We start from the raw sequence: 25,257 nt of genomic DNA on the forward strand, positions 1-25,257 counted from the left end.
TTACACATTTGTCTTTTTTATTTTTATTTTTCTTGCTATAGCTACTCCTGCTGGATGACCACATACCAGGTAGGGGATAGCAGTCCATCTAAAGCAGTAGAGACTGGAGAACATCCACGCCAAATATTGGTAGCTGGTGGTCCTGGATGAAGAGGAAGAGGCTGAAATAGCTGCCTCGGAGCCAGGAACCAGCTCATCAGCACCCCAACCTCCAACCTCCTGGCCACCAAACGGACGGTGCTGCAGGTACCAGCTGTCAGGGTCCCTGACTGTACCTGCTGCTGCCTCCTCCTACTCTGACAGGGCATTGCTCCACTGTATCCTGCAGTGGATGGACCAGGTGGAGAGCTGGCTCTCTAGGATCAAGCATAGCCTGACAAGCTCTGGACCCATATAGACAGTGTCCTATTCTGAGCCAATTTTTTCATTTTTTATTCTGGTGGGAGGGACTTGTTCTGGGTGGAGAGGGTGGGGAGGGAGTTGGGATGGGGTTTTCCAAACGTTTTCATATTGGACTTTTCCATGGACTTTTTGGAGACGCGGCTATTTGTTTGGGGAGAGTGGTGAGCCTGTTGTGGGTGGAAAAGGTGGGTTTTAGTATTTGTTAAAAATGATAAGGTGATAATTTATTTTACTTGACTTATGTCTCAACTGTATATTTTGGTGTTTTAGTTTGCACTGTCTTTTAGTGTAGTCTTTTTTCTAGTGTATATCATTTACTTATACCTTTGCTCTACTGCTCTCTGCAACTACACTGCCCACTAGGGGATGCTTGTCATTGTCTATTTAGCCTACAAAAACCTAGAAACAGGAACACAACATTTTCTGCAATACGAGTTAATTACTAACTAAACAAGTTAACTTCAATTCATAGTTCTTCTCTTCCCTAAATGGAGGTATCATGGGGGTATTCTTGCTGCACGATTTTCCCAAGATGGCATCTTAAGCAGGTGGTAGATAGTAGTAGTAGCAGGCCAGCATGTTAACAGGGAAGACAGAAGGTGCCACTTCCACCTATGCAAACTATGCAGGATTAATCAAAGGGTTATCCATCACAGTTAACTAGATTGAAAGAAAACAGAGAGTTAGTGGGTCATTTCATATATCTTTAGGAAGACTGAGACTAGACTACTACAATGACAGTATTTGACACACAGCAAATACCCCTGACATGATAATAAAAATTAGCAATATCATCTTCTTCTGAGCAATAGTGAGGAGCTAGTATTTAAAGACTCAACTTAGGAAATTAAATCATGGAGTCAGGAGAAGTTGGCTCAGAGTCAAGAGTGGTTGGACATGGTTAAGCATTTCCGAAACACACAACACAAGGTCTTAATGATGATGATGGGGCCAGTGTGGAATATTGATCAGGTAAACAAAGGTCATGCAATGAGATGGTTTCACTTTTACTACTTCTGCCCCAGTAAGTGTGTGATCCATTAATTGTGTAAAATAAGTCACATCCCAATAATTCACACAGTTAGGGGGCTCGATGAATGGATGGGAAAGGAGATTTGGGGAAAGGTGTGATAAAGATAAACCCTACACAGTAGAAACTGTGACAATATTCATTGGGGTGCTGAGCAGCTCACCATTATCAATTTGTTGTGGAAGGAAACAGTGAAGGGATAAGTATGACACAGTTCAGTTAAATGCATTTCAAACAGCCCTTCTACCCCAGAGAGACCCAATATGGTATGCCTCTAAATGTTATATCTTTTAGGTTTGAAAAATACTAATTTTGGAGGATTGATGTTAACCCAACCAGTTTTTATAAATTATGATTGTTAAAAGGAAAATGATAATGTATTGCCAACTTCAACAAGAAATAATTAAAAAGTTCTATGGTGGCACTGACACACTCAGTCTAAGAAGTAGAGTTCATCCTCAAACTCAAGTGGTTCACCCAGAAGTTGGTGTTTCAAGAACAGTGTAATCAGGTGGTATAAAATGCTTGTTCATTTTGATCATGTTTAATTTCTCTATGTTTTGAAGTAGGAGACTGGTCTTTCTCACTATTGCAACTGCACCAGCTGCACTGAATACACATTCAGCAGACAGGCTGGCTACAGGACAAGCCAGATACTTTATTGCTAGCCTGCTGAGCTCTGGCCATTAGTGAATCTTCCCATACCAACTAACCAATGGGTTTTGATCCACATCCACCTTTTTTGTGTCATCCAGATACTCTTTTGTGTCATCCAGATACTCCTGGAACATCCTCTGAAGTGTTATTGGTGCTGCCACTTGCTCAACCTCTTTTGCCTTTGCCTCTGCACTGGACTTAAGACCTACCACTTGCAACCAAGTCAATGCAGAGATTGGGTCTGATTCTTCTGATGCTGTTGTTTCCAGTGTTCATGTTGCTGGTGTTGGCTGCTATTAGACAAGACTGCCCTCTCTGGAAGTTGAAGGTGGCACCCCAGAACTGCAGAGTGGGACTCTAAGTTTCAGCCATTCTTCTTCCAGTTCTCTGGCTTACTCAACAATCCACCTCCTGTATTTTTAAACATCCTCTTCAGAAACAGGAATGAAAGAGGAACAACTTTTTTGTCACGTGGATCAAGTAGGGTGGCACAGATGTACTCTTTGGACAAGATAATGTAATTTTGCAGTCTTGTATTACAAGTCAAGTGATAGCTTAGGCTCTCAAATAAGGCATGAACTTCTGGGTTTTCATTTACATCTCTGAATGTGAACCTTTTGCTGCAACAGGATAGCTTGGCCCATTGTACTATCCTTTTTGCTAAATTGTCATGTGAAACCTCAGAAGCAAGCAACATCTGTGCTAGGCATTTGACTAGGCCCCATTTGTATTGAATTCATGGTCATAGCTTTCCCTATTGCATCCTCTATTCTTATAATGATGTAGTCATTGCTCTATTTCTACTGCTCCAACAGACATGGCAACATATAATAGGTTGAGTTCCAAAATGTTGGCACCCCCTGTATTAGGGCATTAACTGTTGCTCTGTTACCACACTGAATAATCTGCAACAGATTCAGGGCTTTCAAAGAATGGCTGAAATGAGTGCAGATTCCTCTGCCGTTGGTCAGTATGTTTCTGATTATCTCTTCTTTTTTTATAAAGTCTTGCACAATCAGGTTGATGCAGAGCACCAAACAGAGGACCTGGAATAGCCACCATCTACAATTGCCTAGACTTTGTTACTGTCATTGTCCGTGGCAACAAATATAATTCAAAGACGTCTGGGTTGCAGTCCTTCAGACACCTTGCTATTAAATGTGTCCAAGATGTTTGCAGTTGTGAGTGATTTCTGCATGGTGAACATTGCTCCTATTGCATGCCACTGAATGCTTCTTAAACTTTCTTCAGTGCTAAGACTTGTAGATAGCTTTTGCTTTACCCCCACAAAAAATATCCAGTGTGCAGTAATCAGTCGCCTGACAACTGGCCCACATGTCTGTCATCAGATGGATAGTGTGGGCAACACTTTGCTGCAATGATTGTCCAACCAACTGCAACACATCATGATACAGCACTGGAACAGCAACTCTGGCAAAATAGGCCCAAATTAGACCCTTCCATTTCGAGAAGATTGTTGCCACAAACTCTAAGAATCCTATTCCTTCCACAAAAGAAAAAGGGCGGAGATCCAGTACCAACATTCTTCCAGTTTCCCATTGTACAAACATGCCTTTGGGTGGTTGGGTGGATGCAGTCATAGTGCCCCACTGCCTAAACATGCCCCTAATTGTAGCCTAGTTTTTCTTTTTTTGTTGGGCCCCTGACCCAGGCAACCTTTGAGATGTGGGTGGTGGTAGACTCAATGTGCATCGTGGTGCAGTCACTGTATGCCGTGGTGTCTCCATCTGACTACGAGCCTTTCTTTGCCATTGCGAAGTCATTGAGGTGGGTGATTCTGGCCCACTGCTAGGGACAGGGCTGTTTTGAGTAAGAATTTCACCCTCTTCTTCTTCACCTTCCACCACCATTTGACCAGTTGTAGCTGATGTTTTCCATCTCTCACCTTCACCACTGCAACCATGTTCAACCATTTTTTTAAGGAGCTCCTCCCACCCGATTGCGTGAGGTTCTTTCATATGGGTCCTTTGGCCTCCAGCACCAAAGTGTGAACCAGGTTTACCTCGACTAACGCTTGTGTGGAAAATAGAGCATATCACAATGCTCTCCTCCTGTTTGCTAATCGTAAAAATGTCCCAAACTGGGGAGGGATACTTTCTTAATGGGCCACGGCCAATGCCTGTAGAAGAACTTGAAGTAGGTGGGTGTGTCAAATTCCTCTCTGCAGTGCATACTTCTACTGAGGTATGGGTTGATGCAGGTCTTTGCTGGAGTATCAAATATATGAGAGCTGGCAGTGCTGCCTGTGCTACATCCCTCTGAGCAGGTTGGATAGGAATATCAGACTCCTCTTTGCCAGCTTCCGCAATGACTGGCTCGTCATCATAACCCTTCCTCATCATCATCCTCTTTCATGATTCTAAGTCATTTTGGAACTTATCTTTTCCCTTGCTTCCCCTGGCATCTCCAGGACTCTGCCAGGTTCCACTACATGTCCCTATCATCATCATCAGAAGTGGTGCTTGGAGAAGATGGCGGAGTAGTACACTTCTTTTTTCTTGCTTGAGGTCGGGGAGCCATTGATTCTAAAAGAAGAGGTTCTTGCTCAGCTTTTCTGAAATGATTTGGTACTACTTTGCGAAATGACAAATCCAATTCAAGTTGCCATTATTGCAGTGGCTGCCTCACTGACAGATATGGTCTGGGCTTAGGTTGGGGTGGTGCTGTTGCTGCAGAAGTGTCTCTTCCAGGTTCCTCCATGGAGGTCGGTGTGGCAGGCACATGTCTCCCAAAAAGGTTGTTTTCGGCATGCCACTGGTAGAAATCTACTTCTTCTCACTGCCACTTTCTTGATAGAAACCTTCTTTGGGGCATTCTTGAGCACTAACTTGGCAGTGGCACTAAGATGCACAAAAGGAAGAGTTTGCAGGACTGAAGTAATTGGAAGGCCTTCCCTTTGGAAGTACTGTGGGTGATATGAGGTTTCTTCTGTTGTTAACTTAAAAGCAACCAAGCAAGAAAAACATGTAGTGAGTAAAATGTGGCATTGTTGCAGATTTAAATATTACAGACAACTGCAATCTTAGTGCAGTTGGTTACTTACGTAACAAATACCAATTTCATCAAACATTGTAAAGTCAAACCACACCACAACACCATAACATTTCAGTTCAAATCAGGCAGCACAACATGGAGATAAAGCTCTTTGCTTCATCTTGCAATTTGCATTGCCTTGCATTTCTCTAGATTTATCAAGCCTTTGCTGGGCCATGCAAGATGGCCTTGCAAGGCTTGATAAACCTCACTTTTGCAGCGCTGTTGTGCCTTCTTGTGTGTGATGCAAAACCTTGATAAATATGGGCCTAAATGTTGAGAATGCGTTGCTGGGGACCTGGAACACACCAATGCAGGACATGGTAAGAGGATTAGGTAGGGAGGGTGAGGGAATCTAGAAGCCTGCCCTTTACAGCCATGCATTATTAATTCTTAACATAAGCATTTGATCGTTCATTGGAAGTTTCACTAATTGTTACTGTTAATCCTTACTATCAAACCAAATAAGGTAAGGTACAGTACAGAAAAGGAAATTACAGAATAGAGTTTGTGTGTCTCACATTGCAGGATGGAACTTTCCACCTAACAGACACGACATGTACACAGGATAGTACCATTTCTTCATATAAATTGCTTCATCTGGCGTGCATTGATATTTCATGAGAGCTGTCTTAATAGCAAGTCTTGCATCATTATGCGTTCCGAGCAAACAGAAAAGAACAGAAAGCAGAGTTCAACTAAGTTATGAGCTGTTCTACAAACAGGCCCTTTTATGATTGAGTATCACAGGGCCTAGCAGGCCCAAAATGGAGACAAGCTAAAATGCAATTCCACATTCTGATCTCAGATACTCAATTACTACCCACACTTCCTTGGTAACAGTGCAGTCTTGGGAGTGACTTTTTCCTCTGGTGCACCCCTTTTGTGGTGGTGCTGGTGATAGGCAGCAGTCCTGTTACCACATCCATCTATCAGTACCTTTATGCAGGTGGTACATACCTTTATCAGCACACACATTGTTATAAGTGCCACCATTCCTATTACTAGCCCCTCTATGAGCCAGGAGCCCCAATTACTGAACCATGCCCTTAATTTTTCCCAAATCCTGCCAGGGTCCATCAATACAAACACTTCCATTGCCTCCCTTTCTACTTTCCTTATATTTCCTATTGACTTATGGATGTTCCCACTGTTGTCTGGTATATACATGCAGCAGTTTTGGTGGATCACATTGCATACCCCACCATCCTTTGCTAGGATGATGTCTAATGCCTTTCTGTTCTGAATTACAACAGCTCTTAGGTCAGTGAGCCCCTCTGTGATATTTCCCAGAGCTGTTGCTGTGGAGTCCGCCATTGTCTCCACCAGTCCGGAGAATTTGTGCATTTTATATTCTGAATGCATAACCCCAAAGGGCGGCACTATTGCTCCCATTATTTCTAGGGCCTGATGGTGTCCTTTTTCTGCGTACATTCTGGTGTGCTGTGTCTGTTATCTGGGACAGACTTGTCACGTTTCTCATGTGTGGCAGCACTAGTGCTGGATCACAGGTACCCACCCATCCGGCCAGTAATCTGAAGTATGCCTAATTACCACATAGAAATAAAAATCCCTTGGGCCCTGACAGGGCCACAGACATCTTTTTGGGGTCAACTCTTATTTTATCTAAGTTGGTATAACTGAGACAGTCACTAATGCCCACATGTATGTTAACCTTGGCATCAGTAGTGCCCTTCCGGCAGTGGGGGTTTTCTGGGGGGTCACATCCAGACAATTTCAAGATGGGGCATATGTACTTTCTATCATTTTCGGCTATCTCCTTTTCGACCGGTGCAGATACCTTTGTATATGTAATCGACCATGGTGCCTTTTTCTTTTCACCAATTCTTAGGAATGGGGTGCCTATTCTTTCTGCTGTCCTTTCACCAGGTGCCTGCCTCTCTTCTTGTAACATTTTGGTGTCCTTGCCCAATTCTATAGGTTCCAGAAGTTGGGCCAGAATCAGCTGGTCCTTTATCTGAGGGGCCAGACCCCCACATGCTGTGCCATTTCGAGACCTGTCCTTTCAGTATGTTCTCTTATTATCGTAGACTCTCTTGCTGAGCTGCTGTTCTATAACACTGTTCACTACTTCACATCCCATGTACTTGCTGAGTGTGATAGCTGTGTAGTTCATGGTGCTTTAGAAGTGTTTGGGCAAGTGAGTGCATACATAACAGTCTGACACATTTGCTGCCCCTACTTACAGCTTAGACATTTGTAAAAACGTATTATCAGCGTTTATTTTCCTATTCTCACTCCATGACACCTGTCCCTTATATCCCTCCTCTACTGCTATCCCTGTCTCTCTTTGCCCTGACGTGTTGGCCCACAATGTTTCAGTTTTATTGATATAATTATGCTCATCAAGAAATGGTATGCATATTTTATTTGCAAATAGAATTAAGACAATTTTCCATTTTATTCCAGAAACAGGAGTGTAGATGGCCGTCAGCACTGCAGGCCATCTCCTTTCATTTTTCCTTTCGTTGGACATTGTCTTTGCTGCTGGTAGGACAATGTCAGATACTGGAAAAGTAAATTGTTACCAATGTCTTTGAAATGGTAGGTAATATTTTGGTATTTCTCCCTCACTGGTACCCTCCATTGTGGCACCAGAGATTATCTAGCACATAACACCCATTGGGGTACCACTGTAAATAAATCTGGACAAGACCCACTTGACCCTACACTTCCAAAGGTGTACAGCATGAGCAGAACAATGAAGAGTCACCTCAGGGCCCGCCTGCACCCCTCAACATTTGCAAGGGTGCAGCACAAGCAGTCCTCTCAGTGTTCCCTTGTCTTGTTTGCGGATTGGAGGTTGTATCCCAGCAGTGGTGGCAGAACTCTTTTTGTTTTTCCAGGTGGTTGTTGCTGATCCATTGGTCCTGCCACCTTTTTGGTGTGGGAGCTGTGGGTCCAGGAAGTCAGCCTCTCGCACCTGACTGCCGTAGATGTTGTCAGAAGGATCTGGTATGGTCCCTTCCACTGTGTCTGTAAACAATGTCGTATGGTATGTGCTTTGACCCACACCCAATCACTGGGCTGCAGTACATGTTCTGGTGGTGTCTCTTCTGGTAAGGCCTGTCCTCATTGCCTACAACTGGTCAAAGTCATGTGTTACACCAAAGGCATATTGACTGTCTGTGTAGATATTTGCTGACCTTCCCTCTGCCCACTTGCAAGCACTCATTAGTGTCACCAATACAGCTGCTTGGGCACTTTCCACTGTTGGCAGCCTTCCTCCTTCCAGGAATCTTTTCACAGTACCCACAGCATAGGCAGCCTGCAGCATCCCATTTTTGTCCCTGATACATGACTCATCCACAAACAATTCCCCCTCTGTGCCTGGGAGCGGGGTATTCTTATGTCTGTTCTCACCTTCGTGTGCCTAACAACTGCCAGAATACAGTCATGGAAGGAGTTGTCTATAGTGGGATCATCATGATCACCTTCTGTTGGCAGGAGACAGGAGAGGTTCAGCGTGATGCACTTCTTGATAATGATATGTGGTGCCAACAGTGTCAACTCATATCAGGAGAGGTGAGCATTTGTGAGATGTTGTGTTTTGGTGGCAGTCAAAAGAGTGTCCATAGCGTCTGGAACAATCAAAATAAACGTGTGTGCCAGCACAACATTTTCTGATTGCTCTACTGCCAGGGCAGCACAGCCCACTGCCCTCAGACATGGTGGGAGAGCTGCTGCAACAGGGTTGAGTGTGGAAAAGTAGTATGCCACTGGGCGGTAAGAGGAGCCGTGTTTTGGGCCAACACTTCCAAGGAGCATCCTCCTTTCTCATGACAAACTAAGTGAAAGTCTTTAGTTTAGTCGGGAAGTCCCAGGGCTGGCGCTGCGCACAACTCTCCTTTCAGTGTCCTGGCAAGCTTCCTCGCATTCTGGGGACCGTGGTACTTTGTCTGGTACTTCCTTGTGGGGGAGATTCAGGCGTGGGTGTGCTACTAGGGAGAAATTCTGGATCCAATGTCTGCAATAGCCTGCCACTCCCAGAAATGGTCTCACCTCCCTCTGTGTGTGTTGTCTGGGATATTATTTTGTAACTGCTATTCTATCTTTCAGTAACTTCCGTGTCCCATGAGAAAGCTCATGGCCTAAGTACCGTACTTTTTCCTGACAGAACTGCAATTTCTTGGGGGACACTTTGTGGCCTTTCCTCGCTAGGTGACATAGGAGTGCTGCGGCATCCTCAATACATGCTATCTTGGACAGTGAGGCCAACAGTAAGTTGTTGATATACTGTACTAGGGTGGAACTTCCAGGAAGCGGTAGGGAAGCCAGGCATTTGAAAATGTTGATGGTGAATCACAGAAGCCTTGAGGAGTTCGTTCCCATGTTAGGTGTTTATAGCGGAATAGGAACACAAGTAAATACTGGGACTCCCTACGGAGGGGCACGGAGAAGAATGTGTTGCTAAGGTCCAGGACTGAGAAGTGGGTAGCTGTTATTGGGACACTGGACAAGATGGTGCCTTGATTTGGGACTACTGGGAATGAGTGACCCACCACCTTGTTCAGTTCTAGGTGGTCTTGTGTAAATCTGTACACTGGGGCTCCATCAGGCCCCTTGGCTGCCTTCTTCACCAGGAGGATTGTTGTGTTACTTGGGTTGTCCCGTATCTCCCTTAGGACTCCCTACCTCAATAAATCCTGTATCCCTGGGGCTATGCCCTCCTCCCTTCCTTTGAAATATTATAATGTGGTACTTTTGGTAGTGGTGACCCGGTGCGTAACGTTACTCGTACTGGTCCAATACCCACCCCACATCATTTGCTTCTTGAGCCCAGACCTCGTTAGGGACAGAGTCCTGCAGCTCTGGTGAAATGCCTTCTGAGTTCCCTAGGGGGCCACATCTCATGAATGCCTGTATCATTATTCCATTTGTTTTACTCTCTAGAAATACCCCTTCCAGTGAATAGCTGATAGTGCACTGCAGCTTGCATAGGAGATCCGTTCCCATCAAATTAACGGGGCAAGAATTAATCAATGGGTTGTCCTGTCATGCCCACAGCTGTTAATTGTGTTCCTGATAGTCGTGCCTCTGGTATGTCTGAGGCCTTCAGCATTCATTGCCCTGTGTCTACCAGAAAGGGGACCGTCTTGTTCAGTACAGTGCCATCCACATTTGGGCCTTCCTGGTCTACTGATATTACCAGACCCATAAAATATGTTTCTGGGAATGAGGGAAAGCAATTCTCCTCCCTAGCCCAATGTCAGCCACCGCTCTGTGGCGGCAACGGAGGTTGGGGGACCTGTGGTCTGTCCTGACGGAGCTGTGTAGTATTAGTAGTAGCATCAAATACATTATCAGTGTAAAGTGGAGGTGGTATGTTTTGTTGTTGTCTGTGCTGACTCCTACCTCTGGGTCCCTTACCTAGAAGGCGGCAGTCTGACTTCCAGTGTCCTTGCTGGTTGCAGTGGAAACATGCTGTGTCTGAAGGAGGTTGGGAGGAAGCTCTTTCATTTTGTCCCCTTCCTCGTCCTCTACCCCTACCTCTTCCCTGACCACTACTGTAGAACTTCTCCTGCGCCATCATCAACCTGACTTTTTCCCTTTTTGTTTTTTCCAACCTCTGCCTTCTGCAAATGCATTTGGTAGTTTGCACGGTATCTGGCTGTGGCCAGTACCTTATCTATTGGCTCTTCCTACCACCATACAAAAGATGTCTATAAATGCGTCTGATTGGGCTGCTGTAGCCCATATACAAATGTGGTGACAAATTATGGTGTTGCCGCCAAAAGTGGATTTTTCATCTCACTACTCTGTTGGTACACTTGCAGAAGGTGATCATAATAGCTGTTCACACTTTCATTTTTCTCATATTTTGTATTCATTATTTTTGATCAGTCCAACTTGTCTTCTGGAAATGTTCCCTTTATGTATTCCATAACCTTTTCCCTTGCTTTGTCTATCTCTTCTTCCGATACTCGCACTTTCCCCCTTGGTGGCTCCTCCGTTGGCCAGCTCATTGCTTTCTTGCACTCCTCCCATAGGTCTCTTCATACAATTATATTGAACAAAGTGCTGAGGTCTCTCCATAACAATGCTCCCATTGCTATTATTCTATTTAATTCTGAGTACCACTTGTGTGGTTCCTCTCTAAGTTTCGGGAAGTCCATGGTAAATGACATTAAATCAAAGTGACTCCAAGGTCCATGGACGTAGGAGAGTGTGATGGAGTCATCCTTGCCTGATGGTACGGTTGATATCTCTCTCAGGGGCATGGTCAGTGCTACATCTGTTAGTAAAGAGAAGGTGCCTATCTGTGAATCAGTAATAACCTGTGCTTTTGCAATGCTCTCCATCAATTCTTTGCACTTCGGTAACTTCTCTATGGTATATTTCAGTTTTTCTGTTAATTTAGCATCATCTCAAGAGTGTAGTTCTGTATCTGTAAAGCTGAGCTGGGATGTTTTTCAAGCATATGTCTGTGGTAGAGGGGCTGCGCTTTTGGTATGCTGGGTGTAGATGAAGTGCACTTGGGGATGTTGGGCCATTATGTCAGTGCGTGCTAATGTCAGTATTTCCTCCCTGTGTGGTCTGTTATATTTGTCATTTACATCCGCCAGTGCCATCCATGTCAACTAAATCTGTTAATATTTTGTGGCACTTGGCGCTGTCAGCCCTAAGGAGAAGGTTCTTTTGTGTTGCTGGAGACTTGCGTGGCGTGGTGTTGGGGGTGTTCTTTTTGGACAGGGCTGTGAAGTACTTTCTCTCCTGTGACCTGCTTCAGGGGTGATGCCCTGTAGAGCCTCTGTCAGCAGCTTTATGTTGTGCTGTGTGTGATGTGAATAGATGCATATGTCCCAAATTCTTTGCCGCATTCCATTTGCATCTAAAGCACTGTCCTCTGAGACATCGTCAAAATTCTGTGCCCAGTGTGTTCTCACCAGGAGGGGCATCGTGCCCCCTTCTCCTTGCATTCTTTTTGTAACTGCGTGCTAAGGCTGTTGACTTTCCCAGCAGTGTAAGCTACTTCCTCTTTTATTTCTTTCAGTGGCAGGGCGTCTGTCACTCTCTCGAGTTCCATTTTTTGTACTTCCTCTTTTACCAGGTGCTGCGGCAAGGCATGACAAGCTGCCTTCTCAGCTGAGGATTGCTCAGCAGTTGATAGCAGTTCACCGTACGCATCCTCAAGTTCGAAGTAGGTGAAGGCCAAAGGTGCTGTTTACTGGCGTCCTTACGCAGCCAGATTGGAAGATGAAAGAAAAGGAAGGCTAGAAGATCAGTATTTCCACACTCTTGCATTCCCGCTGGCAGAGGCGTGGTGTGGCCCTATGTAATTGAGGCCCACCTAATCCAAGGCTGGCAGCACTCAGGCGAAGCGACAGGTGGTGAACCCTTTACACAAGTGCATTTATACATGTACAATACAAAAATCGGGGAACTATCTCTTAACTAAACCAGTGCTCCCCACCCTTGGCACTGGGTGTCCCTAGCATTCCTGTTGGCTAAATAACAACCATAGTACGAGCGCAGTGATAAAACAGTTGGTACATTTGATGCCAAGATGAAAAAAATTATCAATTGCAGATGGCTTGTCGTCAGGCAGCATTGCAGTCTGTGGGTACGTCAAAATAACAATAATAGGGAAATAACAATGTCCTGGTAATGGTAGCAGCCTAGTTCCGTCAGTTTCCTTATTATGTCTTTATACCCCAAAAGTCAACAGAAGGGTCCTTACCAGAAATATACAAACATATTATGTAATGTTTCAGCAATGATTCATTGTCGTATACGATGCAGTCTTTCAGGCACTCCAATGCTACACACAAATCACCAGTGAATTTCGAAAAACAAAATATATATACAGCACACAAGAAACCAGGATCCTAAAATCAAACTATTCCCCCTGCCGCCCTACCGTTCGTTACCGGGGCCCACACGGGTCCTCGGAAACGAACCAGAGTGCTCCCCCCCACATGGGGGTGTGAGCATCTGGAAGACCAGGGCTAAAAGGACCCTGTCTGAGGTGGTGGCAGGGAAAATAGCAGAACACCACCTGTCTGCTAAACTGGTGTAGAGCACTACCACCCCCTGACGAGATCTTCCTCCCCAGCCCTCCGGCTTGTGACACTTCCATCACAGCCCTTCCGGCTAAGACCCCTGACAACCTCACATGTTGCCCACCAAGACTGCTATCCCAGCCCCACCGGCTGAGGACAATATTGGCACAGCCCAACAGCTGCCCACACACAACACAGCCCCATTGGCTGCAATAAATACCAGGGACACTACTAGTACATAACAATAAAACCAACAAATACCTATCACAAGATGAAGAAAGGGTTTCAGAAATTAAATGTGAAGAGGGAGAGCAGTAAATTAACACAGAACCCCAGAATCCTATGGCTACTAATGGAAAATTAGGAGCAGCCACCGGAGCAGGGGTGGTGCGGCAAGCATGCTACAGAAAACAGAAGAGAAATAAAGTCTGAAAGAAAACTCCACTCAGGGGAAGGAAGATAGTGAAAATTAGAACTAAAAACGAATCCATGTATCTCATTAAACCAAACGTTTCCCTACACCCCTCACAACTAAACATACATAGGACAAACAAGAGTTGACAGATACTCACCACAGTGCCAGATCCCCTTCCAGGGAAGGCCACCCCAAACACGGTAGCGGGGAAGATGCACAGGAGCTGCCCCCCCCCAAACAGCTGGGAGCCAGGCAGGGAAGGCCATCAATCCAAGCAGCACTGCATTCTGCACCAAGATATAGAAGCCTCATTTAGCTCAGGAACAACAACCAGGGACCAGCCAGTCTTCAGGATGTGAAAAAAGACAATTTTAATACATGCATGGTAACTGATGGCTTGAGAGGCCAAATCCAAACAGTTCAAATCAAGGAAGTCATACATGATCTTTTATTTCTACAGAGTACAAGGTGTGTTCATGCATCTCATTAATTCTTAACATAAGCATGTGATCGTTCCTTGGGAGGTTCACAAAGCATTACCTTTAATCCTTTGTATCAAACCAAATAAGGTGAGGTACAGTACAAAAAAAGAAATTACAGAATAGGGTTTGCATGCCTCACATTGCAAGATGGAACTTTCCATCTAACAGAGACAACACATACACATGATAGTACATTTCTTCATATATATTGCTTCAGCTGGCGTGCAATAATATTTCTTGAGGACTGTCATAATAGCAAGCCCTGAATCATTATGCGTTCTGAGCAAACAGAAAAGAACAGAAAACAGAGTACAGCTAAGTTATGAGCTGTTAAAAAAACAGGCCCTCTTATAATTGAGTATCACTGGGCCTAGCAAGACCAAAATGGAGACAAGCTAAAATGCAATCCCACAAGATAATGATGTTTGCTTCTTTTCAAGAGTATGGAGGGCTTTTTGATCAGTTTAGGTCCAAATCCTGGCCATTAACTTTGTTTATCTCACCCTCATGCCCTCCAATGATCCTCCACACTTCCCCTCTCTGTTCATCCCTAACACACCTCACCCATCATCCTCCTCTTCTGGTCCACCTAGACAACACCTCTCACCCCAAGCTCTCCTGTAATCTGATACAACCACCACAACCCATAGCTCATCACCAACATCAGACCTTGAACACCCCTCGCATAACCTCTCTGGTTGCCTCCTTCCACCTTTTTTGGCCCTACAGTTGTCCATAAGCCATTCCCTCCCTCCTTATCTTTATCACCCCCCTGCCCCACCATCTCCCAATATCAGATACCAACAACCCATGCATCCCCCAACCTGCACCTCAGCCCTTCAGAGTCGATTCCATATAGACCATCCAAATTCCTCCATAATTGCTTAACATAACTGTCCGCCATTCAACAAGCTCCTTTCCTCATTCTCACACCTCTCTCGAAGAATGGACATCCTCCTATTGGTTTCTATTTTATCTAAGTGACTCTGTATTCTCTTGTTGCTGATCCCCTCATCAACCCCTGTGGACCGCCCCCCTGCATCTTTCCAACATAATGAGAGACAACTGCCTTCCCAGACCCAAACAGACACAATCACCCCTCGACACCTCTGATCTACTCAATCTCATAGAGAGTTATGCAGATTCAAATTCCACTACTACCTCCGCCTCTCTTCCTGCAGTAGGCTGCCCGACTTCCAAAATAATTTCTGACCACTTTTAAACACACAAACACCATCCTAGAGCATGATCATCCATTTTTAAAGTAATACAAATATCAGCTACCCTCCCTCGACAGCCAAGTCAGAAAGACAAACGTTTCTACCTGAACTGCATGCTACACAATCGTCAGTCTTCAGTCAAACACTGTCTAGAAATATCAGACTCAATCTTGATCCATAATCTCCATATTCTGATCCTCACAGAAGGGTGTCTCAATGACTCATCTAACCATGTTTTAGACCTTCTACTTCCTCCCAATTACTCAATTTTGCATCCCAACCGGGAAGATAGACACTGTGTAGGTCTCACACTCACTCACAGAAACTCCCTGAGATGCCAGACCCTCCTACCTGCATGTTGGTGGAAATGTCCATATCCATCCACTAGGTAAAAACAATATCTTCATTGTGGAATGCATGAATCTCTTCACCTCAGAACTTATCAGCTTGAGCAACAATATCTTCCTTGGAGACTTCAACATCCACTGGGGAGCAGTTCTGTGGACACTTTTACCTCCTTTCTCAAAGACAGCGATCTCCAACAAAACTGCCATAAACCCACACACTACAAAGGCACCATTCTGGACCAATTAATCTCCAATTCCCCCAACCTACACAGACATGACCCTATTCTAGTCAAATGGTCCGGCCAGACGCAGATCCCATTCTCCTTTTCTGACCACTATACCAAAACATAGGGGCAACCAAAGAAAGAGAAAATAAGGTCAGGACCACGTCCAACCTTGACACAGAAACCATGGCCATCATGATCCTTCCCACACTAATTTTGATTACACATTATCTTGTTATTAACAAAGCCATCAACAAGAACAACTCCTGTATGGAACCCTTTATTGACAAATGTGCACCCCTGAAGTACAAATTATAATTACCAAAACCCTTCAGTCCATGGTACTCAAAAGAAATGTTCAAAGAAAGAAAGGTTACAAAAAATGTGAGAAAGAATGGAGACAAGCACCCTCTCACCTGAGTATTATTACGCTTCGCAAAGTGAAAAAACAATAGAAAGACTGAATCCTCAGAACCAAATTCTCCCATATCAGAGTCCTCATGAACGGACTGAAACACCTGTTTCAGGCCATCGTGCAGACTACAAATTCCTCCTCCACTTCAGCTCTTGAGTCATCTGTGGCCCGCTGCAACTACTTTTTGTATTTATTTGATACAAATGTTAGAGACATCTATATCTGGCTACCCACCATCTATTCCCTAGAAACGGTTGCATTTCTACCATGCACATCACTGCAATCATGGGCATCTTTCTCCCAAATTTCAGAACAGGACTGACAATGAGCAATCTCCAAACTAAAACCCCTGAATCACCTTCAGGATGCCATTCCAGGCTCTGTTAGCAAATCTTTTGCCTCACATCTACTCTTCAAATGGACCACCATGGTCAACTTCTTTCTCAAATAGGACCTTTTTCCAGAATGACAAAAGTGGGTCAAATCTCTTTCTTCTTGAAAATAACAACCTCTCAATCTAGCGAACATGAACAACTACCACCCAGTCTCCACATCAAAAGTTGTGAAGCATACCAACTCGCTTCTCACATTCGAACAAATAAACTTTTAGACAGCCTCCAGTCAGATTTTTGCTGAGGCCACAGTACAGAAACTGCAATCCTCCAAATAGTCAATGACTCCCTTGGAATCCTTGACTCTGGTAACTCATGCCTCCTGGTCCTCATTGATTTATCTGCAGCATTCAACACTGTCAACCATGTGAACCTCAATCACACTCTAGACCAAAGCTAGCTGGTGTGGAGGCACAGTCTTCAACTGGTTTTTCTCATACCTAACCAACTGTTCCCAAATTCTGAAAATGGGTCACTTGTTCTCTAGACCAATCAACGTACATCAAGGAGTCCCTCAAGATATAATTCTCTCACCAACAACCAAAGAAAAAGCAAACTCTGCTATTCTCTTCTACCTCTATGCCACCAACACCCGAATATACACAAAAATCTCATCCCCAGGAGACGTTGCCATGCTTCCAAAACTAGATGTCCAACCACTATTTAAAACTCAACCCAACTATAACAGAATTTATTTCGGCTCTGAAAGCAAAAACTCCAGTACAAGAATAGATGGCTAACCTTCTCACCCTGATGACTGCCCAGTCATTGTCCAGAGTGTCAGATCACTTGCCATCACCCTTGATAATCATCTCAATCTTCACAGCCACATTGCATCTATGGCCAAAAGCGCACAACACCAACTTTGGCAGCTTTGGGGCATCAGACATTGATTCCAGAACAAGACCTCAAAACAGTGGTGCAGTCTCTCATTCTCTCCAGAGTAGACTATGGAATTGTCCTTCTCTTAGGCATTCCCAAAGTTCACTTAGGCCCACTGGGATACATGCTGCAACGTGCAATCCTCTTCACCTTCACAGTCCCTGCTCCTGGAACCCCCCACCTTCAGTTGAGAATGATACATGAGTCAGTATTTCTCTGGTAGTGCCACTAGAATCTGAAACTCTCTGCATCCCTCCCTTCACCTAACTATCACCCTAGTTACCTTCAAAAAGGATCTCAAACTCCTTTTTGACAAACACTTTGGTTAATGACGCTCGACCAGACTTAATTACTTTCTCCACCATCAAATTAACTGCCTTTGTTATATGTCCACATCATCTAAATCGATGTTTTAACTGTGTACATCATTTGACTAAGTGCTGTAACTATCTCATGTGGCAACTCCTACACACACATCTACCAATGTAAACATCTGAGTTTAATTACTGTACCTGATGCTTTCGATCCATGTCTGCAGTACATAAAATTGCAAAAATAAAAATAAAATAAAAATAAGTATGCAATGTCAGAAGCTAGGGAGGTGCATGTTTATAAGGGAAATCTGTTGACTACAAGACAATATCAAGTTTGCATAAGAGAAGAACTTGTTAGTGTCAAATTAAGCGTTAGCCTATTTTTGTGTGCCTCCTGGGAGTGAGTACTCACAACTGTAGGAGTAAGACCAGGTAGGCAGGCAGGCAAACATTGTCTACTCTTGGTGTTATTCTATAGCAAAACAAAGTGAAGCCAGGCAACATACCGAATGCATAAGATTTCTGCAGCAAATTCCTTTTTTCACATTTAAATGTGGAGTTTGTAAGTTAGAACAATGTCACAAACAACAACCCTTCGTCAAGGTACTTGTTAAAACAACCCCTGTGAAATCGTTCCTCTCCCTAAACTGTGTAGGGTTTCTGAAATACAAATATGCATCGCACTCAATTTTTTAACATTAGTTAGTTGGTAATTTGTATGTAATGCCTTATAAAGCTAGTCAGCCAACACATGTATGTTTTGTCTGGAAAGAGGAGATCTACATGTTAACGTCACACTTTAAACCTCAGATTAAATCCAGATCTAAACAACATTTTACATTATATTGCATGCTTGAACCTGTGTGATATACACTCATGCGATATATTGAAAGATTTTCAGGGTTGAAGGGCAGGTTTGAAACGGATATGTTATTTCAACAAGTAGCTAGTTAACAATTTAACGATTATGTAACATGATGCCGCTAATCTTCAGTGTTATCTACGTGGCAAAAAGGAAACATATAAAAGCACTTTAATTTGGAAACTTCAATATGAAAAGTTTACAGATAATGTTCAGACATTATAGCACTATGGTTTCTTCCAATATTTGCTCCTAGTTTTAACAGTTAATCCTTAAAAAAACAACTAAACACCAGGCATTTTAGGACAGGTTTAAAATTATTGATATGAATCATTATAGTCCACCGGCTACAGATGAAAAGCGTAAGCAAATTAGTATTGCAAGAATGATTTCTGGGGAAATGAGTAGCATGCTTAATTAACCCGTTACATTTACTCTATGAATATTAATATGACTGATGCCAAGGGGGACGCAATATGTGGAGTTTATCGTCACATATATCAGATCTATGAAACTGCTTGCCGAAGTGTAACAGAAGGTTAATAAATGTAATAAAGAACTGGGATCTCGAAAGTAAGAGCGCGCATTGAAGCAGAACGAGAAAAGTAGTTAAAAGTTGGACGTGTACTATTTGAAACTACTGAGTAGAAAGACCATGGTCAGAAGTAAACCTCTTGCTTGCGAGATTAGAATAGTGGGGTAAATTAAAATAGGTGACTATGGGCTGATAAAGGTGGCGCTAGGGGCTTGTACTTATGCCCCTAAGCAATTTGTCCAGCTCCGAAATCGGCAGCTCTGGCTCTGAAACACAATTAGGAGGAAGTGTTCCCTTTTAAATATGATTCACAGTCAGAAGTAGCAATGGTTTGTCACCCCAATTTACGATCTCAAACCTTTGATCAAATATTGACACTCAAGTTAGGGTGGTACCTGGTTTGCAAAGGGGAAACTGTCCTCTGAGACAGTCTTCCCTTGGGACCGCTGGCGTGGGAGGTGGGGGGAGCAGGCCAAGGAGAAGGAGAGCACTGCAAGCTCCAACTGCCTTCCTAAACAGGAAATATTTATTTTTTAACAGAAACTATGGCCGGTATTTATACTTTTTTAGCGCCGCATTTGCGTCGTTTTTTGACGCAAAAACGGCGCAAACTTGCAAAATACCATTGGCCCATATTTATACTTTTTGACGCAAAACTGCGCTAACGCAGTTTTGCGCCAAAAAAATTAGCGCCGGCTAACGCCATTCTGAAGCGCCATGCGGGCGCCGTATTTATTGAATGGCGTTAGCCGACCGGCGCTGCCTGGTGTGCGTGAAAAAAAAACACGTACACCAGGCAGCGCCGGCGTAGGGAAAAATGGCGTTTGGGCGTCCAAAAATGGGGCAAGTCAGGCTGAGGCAAAAAAATTGTCTTAACCCGATTTGCGCCATTTATTTTGGGCGCCCAGACGCCATTAACATGACTCCTGTCTTAGCAAAGACAGGAGTCATGCCCCCTTGCCCAATGGCCATGCCCAGGGGACTTCTGTCCCCTGGGCATGGTCATTGGGCATAGTGGCATGTAGGGGGGCACAAATCTGGCCCCCCTATGCCCAAAATTTTGTTAAAAAAAATACTTACCACAACTTACCCTTTCTTCCCTGGGATGGGTCCCTCCATCCTTGGGTGTCCTCCTGGGGTGGGCAAGGGTGGCAGGGGGTGTCCCTGGGGGCTTAGGAGGGCACCTCTGGGCTCATTCTGAGCCCACAGGTCCCTTAACGCCTGCCCTGACCCAGGTGCTAAAATCCGGCGCAAATGCGGGTTTTTTAGTCCCGCCCACTCCTGGGCGTCATTTTTGCCCGGGAGTATAAATACGACGCATATGCATCGGAGTCATTTTTTAAGACGGGAACGCCTACCTTGCATATCATTAACGCAAGGAAGGTGTTCACGCCAAAAAATGACATTAACTCCATGAACTTTGGCGCTAGACGCGTCTAACGCCAAAGTATAAATATGGAGTTAGTTTTGCGTCGAATTTGCGTCGAAAAAAACGACGCAAATTCAGCGCAAGCGGAGTATAAATATGCCCCCATTGTATTTTGTAGGTTTGCGCCGTTTTGCGTCAAAAAGCGGCGCAAATGCGGCGCTAAAAAAAGTATAAATACAGGCCTATATGTTTAAGGGTCACAAGCTGCTTTGCAAAAAGTTTCCCATTTAGAGATGCGAGCTCAGAGATTGATTCCTTCATTCATTTGCAGACCACATCCATGAATTCATAGCCAGTCGCAGGGGGTCGCAACTACGTCATTCATATTTATTAGGTTAGTCATTTTGCAACATCTCTGAAATAATACATAGATCACACTGTAAAATATAAGGCAGATAGCAAAAAGTTGGTGCACAATTTGCACCACCTTTCATGACTTGCCTCTAAATACAACATGCCCTAAATGCATTATCTAACAAATAAGACAACCCACATTACTTAAGTAATTCACATTATATCATGGTATAGGTTATGTCATATTATGTTATTGTATACCATGGTCTGGTATCTTATGTTGTTGTCTGTTATAGTATGTTATGTTATCCTATAGGCATTTGTAATGAACAAGGGTACTAGCTGTGATTTCTCTTTGGTAATACTTTTTCTCATTATAGGCACAAATGTGATAACCACCAATGAGCTAAACAGTGAGGGAGCATTACTTAACCCACCTTTGTGACAGAGAGAGTCATTCTGTGTATAACGGAGAGAGTAGTAGAGTAATGTTGAGGGCAAAAATAAACAGAGTAAACAATAGCCTATTTTTCAGACTATTCTGTAAATCACAAGAAAGAGGTACATTACTTTGCAGTCTGACCACAAAAAAATAAGGGGCAAATTTACGGGTATTTTGTGTAGGGCAGCACAGCAAGTCACCTTGCTGCGCTGCTCCACGCCAACGTGAAAGGGCAGGAATGCACCGTATTTATGCAATAAGGTGCATTTCTGACCCTTCCCCCTGCATTGGTGGAGTTTGATCAGCATAGTGCCAATGCGGGCACCCTTGCACTACAGTGCAAGGGTGCCTGTGTTGTCACCAGGATTGTTTTTGTGCAGGATGGTCACCTTCCTGTAAAGAAACAAAGGCATTTTCTTCTTTCTAAGTGTGCTGCAGAATGCAATGGAAAGAGGACAAAATGAGGAGAAATAAAATATTTCTCCTCCTTATGCCTGCCTTGGGAAGGCATAAGGTTTTGGTGCTTTCCCAGGTTTACAGGCTCTCGCAAATCTGGGGGTGGTCAAAACCCATGGGTGCTGCAGAAGAACACCCACTGCAACTCCCATAGAACGACTCCCTGGCGATTTGTGCTGCCTTGCCTTAGTCCATATCTATAAGGCAATTCAAAGCTACGCGTGGCCTCATGGATATGATTTTGTAGTCTGCGCCCCTGAAGCATCAAAAAAAGTGATGCTCCGCCAGCACACTGGGCTTATAAAAAAGCCCCTAAGTTTTCAATTATTCCTCAATATATCTAAAAAAACAAACAAAATTGATCTCATTAGGGCTGGCATATTGTTGCTGGTATTTTTTCAGGAAATATATTTTACCTCTTATTGGAGGAAGTGTGATAGGCACCAAAAATGATGTGCCACAATAACAATTGTCTAATAGCCACCCTGACCATTAGGCCTTTCTATGTCATAGTGTTGTGATATGTAAATGATGCCAAATTGGCGGTCAACATCATATGTGTACCATGTTCATCACTTCCTGTAAAAAGCCAGAAGATGTGGAAAAATGTTGGTACATCACACAGGAAGAGGCTAAAACATGCAAGGTAAGCAAGGGTGCTCCTTGCGATGGCTTTGTGAATAATGCAGCTGGTTTTGAAGATGGTGCTGGCTGGCAAGGGGAGCCAATAAAGTTCCAGGAATGTGGGGGTGATACAAAACATATTCTTACAGGCCCTAGATGAGACATTCTGTGGTGTGTAGGATGTCCCAAAGGGGTGCCAATGTGGAGTCTGAGAGATGATGAAGGAAGCCATTACTGTCATTTAGATGCGCAAGTACAAGAGCTTGAACAGCAGTTCTGAAATCACTCTCTGGAAGAATTGATTTGACTTTATATACAGGAGAAAACTGGTACCAGATTGCCTTAGTTTTTTTGGCAATTTGTTCCTTGAGGGAGAGGTTGGTGTCTGGGTGTATCCAAGTAATTTGGTATTCAGTGAGCATTGTGTTTAGAAGACTTCAACGTTCATGCCATTGAGCCAGGTCTGTTTTGTGTCTTGTTTGTTGCTCTTCGCAAATAATAGGAATTCTTTCTTGGCTGGGTTGAGCTTCAAGTATTTGCTGGACATCCAGGTTTAGATGCCATGCAATCAGTGTTTGTAGCATTAGAAGTCTGAAGCAGAGGAGACTTTCAAGTAGAGTTGTGTGTCATCTGCATATTAGTGAATCACAATGCTGCTATCTGTGAGTAAAGTACCTATCTACTCCATGTCAAGACTAAAGATGACAGGAGACAGTATGGAACCTTTGGGAACGCCATATGTGTTTGGGATTTTTTTTTATTTCTCTGTGCCCAGTGAATCAGTGCTTGTACTGAAAACAGTGGACTTGCTGTCTGAAGTCGCTAGTTTGCCTTGCACTGGAATCAGTGGAGTCGGCTTCCTTTTGAGGTGAGGACATGCTCGAACAGCCAGGTCTTGAGAAGTTTCCTGAAGGTAAGGAGGTCTTTGGTCGGTGCAGATGGGTGGGAAGAGTTTTCAACATTTTGGCGGCGAGGTGCGAGAATGATCTACCACCGGTTGTAGTTCTGCGGATGCGTGGGACAGTTGCGAGGGCGAGGTCGGCGAGGCGGAGATGCTGGGTTCGGGTATAGAAGAAGAGCTGTCTGTTGAGGTATTCTGGTTCAGTGTTGTGCAGTGCTTTGTGAGCGTGGATGAGGAGTTTGAAGGTGATTCTCTTGTTGACTGGGAGCCAGTGCAGGTTTCTAGGTGGTCTGTGATGTGGCAGTGGTGGGGGATGTCCAGGATGAGGTGTGTGGAGGCATTCTGGAGTTTGGCCATGGTTCTTGCGTAGAGGGCATTGCCGTAGTCCAGTTTGCTGCTTACGAGGGCTCGGGTGACTGTTCTGGTTTCGATGGGCATCCATTTGTAGATCTTTCAGAGCATGCAAAGGGTGTTGAAGCAGGAGGAGGGGATGGCGCTGACTTGCTGGGTCATGGATAATGTGGAGTCTAAGATGAATCCTAGGTTGCGTTCATGGTCGGTGGGAGCGGCTCCGAGAGTAGCAGGCCACCAGCAGTCATCCCATACAGAGGGGGTGGAGCCGAAGATGAGGACTTCCATCTTGTCAGAATTGAGTTTGAGGCAGCTGTTCTTCATCCATTCGGCAATGCCCTTCATTCCTTCTTGGAGGTAGATCTTGGCAGAGTCCTTGGTGAGGGAGAGGATCAGCTGGGTGTTGTCAGCATATGAGATGATGTTGAGATTGTGGGATCGGGCGATGTTAGCGAGTGGGGCCATGTAGACGTTGAAGAGGGTTAGGCTGAGGGACGAATCCTGGGAAAAGCCACAGATGATTTTGGTGGCCTCTGAGCGGAATGGGGGAAGGCGGACTCTCTGGGTTCTGCCAGTGAGATAGGAGGTGACCCAGTCCAGGGATCTGATTCTTGATTATTGCTTATTTAAGGACATATTAGTATATCTCTTTATAGATTATGGGCACTTGTTCCCTTAAAGTTTTTTACAGTGGACGTAAAACAAGCACTTGAATATACTTAGGGTAAGTTGGGTACATTTCTGTGTTTTACATTTAACATTAATTGGGAAAAACAGAATCTTATGCCCTTCAGTTTCGATAACCTTTGAATATTCTTCCTCATATACTCTTCAGTTTTGAATTGTGAACTGTTGCTTTTAGAATTCTGGTGAGCCATTCATCTGAATTTGGGGAAAAAAATGACACAATTCTTTATTCCTAATATTTTGACACACATTGTGGATTCCACACTTTATCCAATCACTTTAGGTTTTCTTGGGTATGGAAGTGCAAACGATATTGTGTCTCAATGAGGAACAATATTTACTTTATATTTGGTGTATTTTTGATTTCAGCTAATTTTGTTTTGGAACTCACTGAGGTTAATGGGGTTTATCTGGCAGTTGTCTCTTGTTAGGCCTAGAGAAGGACTGACCTTGGTGGAGGGCTATTATAATTTATTGTAATTTATTTTACAACCTTGCTTATGTCCATTCTTGCACTGAGGAACTAGATGACATACCATATACTAGAGACAAAGCACATGTTGGCCAGAGGACCTCGGTGGATTTGTGCAAGAATAATTAAAAGGATGCAGGAATCAACAGACAGCACTATAATGTGATTTGTTTTATTACGGACTAAGTGCTCAAAGGCATTTTCATGAATGCCATCCCTGCATGGTATGTAGGTCCCGGTGTGATTTGATACACATATAGATTGACATATCATTCTGTGTCTCATCTGGGGTGGATGATAGGTATATATGAAAATAAAAGTCCAATGTCCAAATGATAAAAGTAGA

This window comes from Pleurodeles waltl, chromosome 5 (assembly GCF_031143425.1).
Source record: "Pleurodeles waltl isolate 20211129_DDA chromosome 5, aPleWal1.hap1.20221129, whole genome shotgun sequence".
In the NCBI taxonomy this organism is placed as follows: domain Eukaryota; kingdom Metazoa; phylum Chordata; class Amphibia; order Caudata; family Salamandridae; genus Pleurodeles; species Pleurodeles waltl.